Below are 8,805 nucleotides of genomic sequence, written 5' to 3' on the forward strand. Positions count from 1 at the left end.
CAAATGAAATAATAGTTGTGATGTTGAAAAATTCTGGTATATCAGTTGATGTAGATGATAAGCATAGTATGTGTACTCAGTGTATCAAGGGTAAAATGTTAAGACTTCATTTTCCTTCTAGGATTGATAAATGTACTTACCTTTTGAGAAGGTTCATATAGACATTTGGGGACCATTTCCTGTAAGGTCATTAGAAGGATTTAGATACTATGTAACTTTTCTTGATGAATACACAAGGTACACTTGGATTTTCCCATTGTGCAATAAATCAGATCTCTTTTCTATGTTTGTCAAATTTTATAATTTCATACTTACACAGTTTGGAATACCTATAAAGTGTATACAATCAGATGGAGGAGGAGATTATAATAGTCACTCATTTAAAACCTTTCTTAGTGCAATAGGAATAGAACATATGATATCATGTCCATACACCCCACAACAAAATGGTTTGGTTGAAAGGAAGCATAGGCATATAGTAGAGACTGCAATAACTTTACTGGTCACAGTCAAATTACCAATTGAATTCTGGTATTATGCATGTGCACATTTTGTATTTCTTATAAATAGAATGTCATGCAAGTCTATTTCTATGGAGTCTCCTTACTACAGACTATATACCAAACAACCAGATATAAAGTCATTAAAAGTGTTTGGTTGTGTTGTGTATCCTTGGTTAAGGCAATATAATGTCAATCAATTGGTGTCAAGGTCTGAAATGTGCATTTTTTTAGGCCATTCAATGGGATACAAAGGGGCGATTTGTTATAATCCAATAAATGGAAAGTCAATAATTTCAAGACATATTATCTTTGATGAGATTATGTTTCCTTCTACAAAAGTTCCAAGATTATCAAAAGAAAAGCAGTCTATGACTACAGGTTCTAGCCAAGTCTCAGTGCTTGTTCCTGTACCTATGTTAGTGAGAAATTCAGTTAATGACACTATGGCTCATCCAAGTCTAGTTGAGAATATTGTGTCTTCAATGCATCAATCTGATGATACATCATCTTCTGCAATTCATCATCATGCATCTGGTACTCTAAATCAAGACTCAGTTGTGCATGAATTTGAAACACAATCATCATCATCAACTACTTTTCCTCCCTAATTGGTACAGCTCATTTGCTTCCTGTCTTAGATCTTGCACAACTACAAGTAATTCTTCCTCTCTCTTCTTCCAATGACATGGAAAGTAATTGTGATGTTTCAAATGTGAATACTGGAATACAGACAAGGCTTAAAACAGGGGCTATAACAGGACAAGATTATTCTTCTTTCCTTGCAAGCTTTCATGAGTTGCCATCTCTACAACTTGAACCTTCTTTAGTCTCTTCCAATGACATGGCAAGTAATGGTGATGTTTCACATACTATGGATCATTGTGGTTTCTCTTTCCTTGCTGATATTGGAGAAATTGAAGAACCAAAACACTTTTGAACTGCATCAACAGTGACTCAGTGGCAGCATGCTATGCAGGAGGAATTTGATGCCTTAAAGGCTCAAGGGACTTGGAAGCTAGTTTCTCTTCCATCAAATAGAGAAGTCATCGGGAGTAAATAGGTTTACAAGATCAAAAGGAATTCAAATGACACTATATCCAGGTATAAAGCACGATTAGTGGCACAAAAGTTCAGTCAAAATGAGGGCTTAGACTATTCTGAGACATTCAGTCCAGTGGTCAGGCACACTACAGTAAGAATAATTCTTGTTTTGGCAGCACAATTTAGTTGGAACTTGAGACAATTGGATATCAAGAATGCCTTTCTTTATGGTGATCTTGAGGAAAAACTATATATGAAGCAGCCATAGGGATTTGTTGATCCTACATATCCAAATCATGTTTGTAGATTAGTTAAGTCTCTCTATGGCCTTAAACAGGCACCATGGGCCTGGAATTCAAAATTTACAAGCTTCCTACCTACAATTGGTTTCAAAACTGCATTATCAGATTCTAGCTTGTTTGTAAAGATTGATGATGGGGATGTTGTTCTACATCTTCTATATGTAGATGATATTATTCTCACATGTTCATCTTCACAAAAGATTCAGTCTGTTATCACTAGTCTTGCTGAAGGGTTTGATTTAAAGGATATGGGCAGGTTAACATATTTCTTGGGCTTACAAATTCAATACAAGTCTGATGGTTCATTGATGGTCAAATAGTCAAAATATGCCAAAGAGTTACTCAAGAAAGCAGGGATGGAAAACTGTAAACTCACATCAACACTATCAAAGCCTCACTCCCACTTACTCGTGAATGAAGGCAATCCTTTAGCTGATCATACTCATTATAGAAGTCTTGTGGGAGCACTTCAGTACCTAACCTTCACTCGCCCAGACATTACTCATTCAGTTAATGTCGTTTGTCAATATATGACTTATCCAACAGATTTACACATGCATCTGGTGAAGAGGATCATGAGATATTTGTAGGGCACTTTAGACTGTGGTTTGAAGTATTCCAAAGCATTTGATTTTAGCATTGCTGCTTATTCCAATTCCGATTGGGCAGCTGATATAAATACAAAGAGGTCTATTACTGGATTTGTGGTATTTCTTGGATCCAATCCAGTGTCATGGCAGTCAAAGAAATAAGCTACAATCTCCAGAAGTTCAACAGAAGCTGAGTACAAAGCTTTAGCTCATTGTGCAACTGATGTCTATTGGATCAGATCGTTACTCAAATATGTGAATCAATTTATACCCCTACCACCTAAACTTCATTGTGATAATCTCACTGCCTTAGCACTGTGATCCAATCCAGTATTTCATTCTAGGATCAAACATCTAGACGCTGATTTTCATTTTGTTCGAGAGAAAGTACATATAGGTGATATTACTGTGCACTATACACCAACTGAAGATCAGGTTGCATATGTCTTTACTAAGGGTTTTCACAGTCAAATCTTTGTAAAAAATTGCATTCATCTTACTCTAGGAGCTTCTAATTCAAAGGTGCAGGAAAGTCATCAAGCAATGCTGAAGTTTTTAAGTGCACAAGCATCAAGTGATCACAGTTCAGTTAGTAATCTTCCTGACCCTACATAATAAACTCACAAACCTAGCTTGAAGCTTCCCTAGCTACGTTTGAAGGGGGGTACTAACCAATGACTCATGGCAAGTAATGGTGAGTCAAGTTAGTTACAAAGGTAGTTAGGAATTAAGTTTGTTAAGGAGGATAAGATTGTAATTGAGTAAGAATGTTAGAGGGTAATATTGGAATTGTGGATTGTGACCGGTTATTACATATAACTATTTGATACTTCATATTTGGTAAGAAAAATTAATGAAGAAATCAGAGAAACTCTTCTTTTCCTTGCTCTCTTTCTGTTTGTTCTTAGTGTTCATAGTCCTATTAATAATTTTTGCATAAAAAACAAAAGAATTATTTGTTTCTTTCTGCAATTAATATTCTTCAACTAGTTAGTTTTTTATTTCTTTCAACAATTAATTTTCTTCAACTAATCATTATTTTTATTTCTTTTTGCAATTAATTTATTTCTTTATGTAGATCTGCATAATTTTTTTTTCTTTCTGTAATTAATTTTCTTCAACTGGAACCCAAATAAGAGTCTGATTGAGAAGTAAAAATCCACGTGTAAGCAAGTCGCAATAGACTTGCTTTTTGAGCGAGTCTTGCTAGCATTCCCCTTACATTTCATGTTTTTCATCATTAATTCCTAGTCTAAAACAAAAGTCTTGTTTTTTGTGAAGCAAAATAACACGTGCCATTTGAAGAAGTGTAAAGATTTAAATGAAAAAGTTAGTGTAAAGGTTTCTAGTACTTCCCGGAAAGAAAAAGTTAAGTTAAAGGGTAATGCTAGAGAGACTAAATTTACAAACTAAATGATGTGTCACCAAAAGGAAATGAGTATGTTTATCAATGCTTAAACAATAATCTAAGGGAACACTTCCATGTCATTTAGTGTACAAAATTTAGTCACCCTAGTATTACCCTAAGTTAAAAGATTACTAAATCATTTTTTATTCATTTATTAATTTAGTTTTAAGGATAGAAAAATGATTAAGTTCAAGACATTCCTCGCTAAATAAGTCCAATACATTCCTCACTACATAAAATTCCTACATGTTATAAATACAAATCGATTTTATGAAATAAAAAAGTTTGGCAAAACTTCAAAGACATAAAGCTCAATAAACAACACGAGCTGGTTTTAAATTTTTTTATTTTGGTTGAAGTGGTACGAGTTGAATTTTTTTATAAGAGTATAAACTCGAACTAAGTTAGTTTTTGCAGATCTAGGTTTAGTGGAGTTTGAATTCATTCTTCTGTTGTTTGGATAAACTTAAGGAGAAATTAGGTTCTCATCCCTCTTTTTGCTACTTCATTGATTAAAACCTTTTTTTTTTTTTTCAATTTTTGATCAAGGTCCTTGGATATTAATAACATAATTAATTATTTTAATAATAAAATATTTTTTATTTCTAAATATATTCATTTAGTGTTATGTTATAATTAGTATATTTATATTTATGGCTAAATTTATATCATATATTCTTATTTTTAGTTTATACCCATTTTTAATTTGCAACCATTTTTAAATTTATACCAATTTTGTTTTTAATTTTAATTTGTACCTATATATTAATTTCCTTTTGTGCCCATATTTTAAAAAGTTTTATTTGTATTTGTACCCATATATTTTTTATTTATTTGTACTCATTTTTTATTTTGCTAAATGTACCCATGCTAATTATATGTACCAATTCATGTAATTTTTCAAAATTTTAATCTTAAAATGTACTTATTCTTAAATATACCAATTTGTTATATGTAAAATGTACCATTTTTTTTATATAAAATCTATTCAATTTTTTTCTAATCTATTTTTAAACTTATATGGGTACATTCCTTTTTCTTTGATTTGAGAATGTATCCATGTCAAGTTTAATCAAAGAAATTTACTAATGTTATTAAGCCTAATATCTTTTCTTTCTTTTTTGGTGATTTTGAAGAATGTACCCAGGTTTTGGTACAATAATTTTTTTGGTTAATATTAATGAATGTACCCATGTTTATATATATATGTACACGCACACAATAGTATATTTATATTTTAATATTTTTAACCCCACAAATTATGGTTTTTTTATTTAAAACCTCGTTAATATAAACAACTATAAATTTAAAATTTTAATTAAAAAATATAGTAACATATATAGAAATAAATTATCACATTAATTTAGGGACTTAGATAAAAAATTGAAAACCAACAAGGTTTCAGTCAAAGAATATTCATAGCTAGGGACCGCATCCAAAGTCTCCCTAAATTTAATGTAATAATCTTATCATTTGTTAGGAAAAAGGAATTGAGTTAGTTCTTAATGTAAATATATATGTACTTTAATTTGAAGAGTACATTTGGAGAAAGGGATTGTCACAGCCCGTCCCGGGATTTTATATTGGGGACGTGAAATGTCGGATTTGCCCTTAACGGGGGCTAAGGTACGTGTGTGTGACATTATTTGGATTAATTCTATATAAGTTTTGGATTTAAATTTTAGTTTTATAAAATTTTGTGGTTAGGGAATTAGATGAAATGGATGGTGAGGATTGGTGTTGGACACCTCACATACTTCCTGTTCTCTCCCTCTTCCTCGTATCACTCTCTCTCTCTCTCTCACCCATATCGTACGGACCTTACCCAAAACCCTCCAAAACTCAGTGGATCGAAGCAAACAAGGTAAGATTCTTCATCCTTGTGATGTTCTGAGTTGATTAGTGCTAGTTTTAGGACGTGGAACCTTCGATATCACGTGAACCCGAACCCCTCATTTTTTGTCACTGTTCATGCACACGTGAAATATTGTGTTTCAGGGAATTCTAAGCTTATAGTGAGCTTAGTGAGGTCCCAAGGAAGCTCGGAGTGCTTCGTTTGAAGGTTTTGGACGTCGGGATCACTAGGTTCGAATTTGGCCGGTTTTGCTTGGAATTTTCTGGTACAATTTAGTTGTTTTTGGAGCTTAAAAGTAGTGTATCGTGATTCTACATGTTTGGGGCTTCATTTTGGTATAAAATACGAAGAAAATGGTTGAGAAACGAAGGAGAACAAGGAGTTTCAAAGTTGGCCGGAAACCGGCCGCCGGAAAGTTCAGTCCGGCGAGCCGAGGTTAGGGATGATGCGCGTGGGGGCGCGTGTCCCCGTGCCTGTCCCGACACGTGGGGGCGCTTGCGGCCTCCAAAAATTTATCTAAAAATTTCTCGACGTCCGTGACGTCGAGTAGGTCGATGTGGTATATTCATATACCCAAATTGAGCATCGTATGAGAAATTATTTCGAATTGTTGGTCATGTGTTTAAATTAACGTTTTTATAGTTGTTTCGCATATAGGTGACACCTATCCCGAGGACGAGCGCATCCAGGGACGTCACGGGGGTTACGACCCATCGACTTACCAGTGAGTGGGCAGTTTTGTTTTTGTATTACCTATATACTACTGTTTTTCCCAGAAAATGCGTTTATATGAAAATATGATTTAAATTGCCATGCATGTAATTGTTGAGTTACGAATTGATAATTGATGCATATATATGTGTGAATTAGTGTCGTGGACGCACAGGTGAGTATCAGGTGAGTTTATATGGTTTATATGAATGAATGATGATGTGATTGCGTTGTGAGCTCATAAACTGCACCTTTGGTATTAGTGCTTATAGTATTCACCACACTGCACGCTCGCCTTGGATCCAAGTTGGTGGATGTCGTACAGACCACTAGAGGTGGTTCCGACATGCCAGTCGTACAGACCATTAGAGGGGTTCCGACTGGTGGGTGACTTTAGATTATGTGTACAGATGATTGATGAGAGAAGCACTAGAGCGTATTATTTCATCAGCTTAGTCGTACAGACCACTATAGGTAGTTCCGACTTATGTGTAGTGTAGTGCCGTACAGGTCATAGTTGGTGACTCCGGCACGGCCGTACAGGTCACAATTGGTGACTCCGGCTGGATGGGATATTGAGCTATAGAATCAGCTGTACAGGACCACTGCAGGGTCTCCGGTTGATTTATTATTTCACCTGAGTTATATTGATGCATTCATATTATATTTTGGCATGGCATGGCATATTCTTTCTGAGATGTTATGTTGATAGATGGTGAGCTGAGTTTTGATGATTTGCGTATATATATATGTTTATATACTATTTTTCTGGGAAAGTATACAGGTTTTACGGTGAGGGGTTAGAAATGTTTTAAATGAAATGTTTTGGTTTTACTAACCCACTCATCTTTGTTTTGCGCCCCTCCAGGTTCTAGTTAGCAGTTGGTGGCTCACGAGGTCTTTTTCGGCATTCTGACAGACGTTCTGCATGTAGGACTCACCTGCGGGTGTTGTACTTTATTTATGGTCCTACTTGACTGCACTTAGACCTACGCTCTGAATTCGTGTGTTTACTTTATAACTCTCTCTTTGATGCTAGTAGGTTTTTACTGCTAGTGGTTGGTTTAAATTCCTTCATATTTTTGTTATATCTTGCTTCCGTGTGGCACTTTTGGCTACGTCACACTCACATGACGGCCATCACGCCTTAATTCTAGGATCAGGGTGTATCAGGGATCAACAATTGAGAATTTCGAATTAATTAAGTGGCTGTTTGATATCCTAATTAAGGGTTTGAAATAATAATCTTATTAAGGGTTTTTATGTGAGAGCCCCATAATACGATTCAATAATGTGATTTTTTTTGTTGAAACTAAAAGATTGTTTGATATCTTTCTTCGATCTAATTTTTAGTTTCTAAAATATAATAAATGTGGCTAAATTACTTAGGATACGTCTGCTACATTTTGTAAAATAATTCGTGTTTTACAAATACAAAAAACGAAACGAGTGTAAAATGAGTTTGTCACATGGTTTGTCAAGAATGAACTCAGAAAATGAAACATGCATAAATCAACGTTTAAGCTAAGGTTCGTAGAACATCACATTAATGTTTCATATGTTTATTTTTATTTTTTTAATTGAGAATCAGGGGCATGACTGTGTAATCAGACCGCCCTCCAATATCCAAATACTAAAGAATATGATCAGATATTATAATTCATTATATAAAATTATCGATGCAAAACTTGAAAGAAGTATAAAATCATTTAATCGTCGAACTGTATAAATTATAGGATTAGAATCGGTTGTATAGCCAAGTAGGCCTGGCAATTCCTGACACGACCCGATAACCCGACACGACACGACACGAAATTAACAGATGTTCGGGTCGACACGATAACGAAACGGGTCATTATCGGGTAACCTAATAAGCATATGTTAAGATAACGGGTTGTTTCGGGTATACACGTGGGTAACACGATACATGATAAGCAGAATATTAATTTAATAATTTTATAACCCTAAAAAAAAAACTATAATTATTATATATATTAATTTAACAATTTTATACCCCTAAAAACTATAATAATTATATATATATATATTAAATTAACAATAATAATTATATATACTATAATAATTATACTCCCAAAATATTAACTATAATAGTTATATATATATTAAATTTTAAATTAAATTTTATACCCCTAAAAACTATAATAATTATACATACAAAATAAACAGATTTAAATCTACTTAATAAATAAATATATATATACACACACACACACACACCATTGAATTTCATGGGATACGAATGATACGAAACTAATTTCAACGATCCAACCGTCAAACTTGTTTGTATATGCTTTGAGATCGCATCAGCAAAAAATTACAAAAAACAAACATTCACGGATCCAGTAACGAGACAAAACTTTTCGATGGTTATAAA

Source organism: Malus domestica, chromosome 15 (assembly GCF_042453785.1).
Source record: "Malus domestica chromosome 15, GDT2T_hap1".
NCBI classification, from domain to species: Eukaryota; Viridiplantae; Streptophyta; class Magnoliopsida; order Rosales; family Rosaceae; genus Malus; species Malus domestica.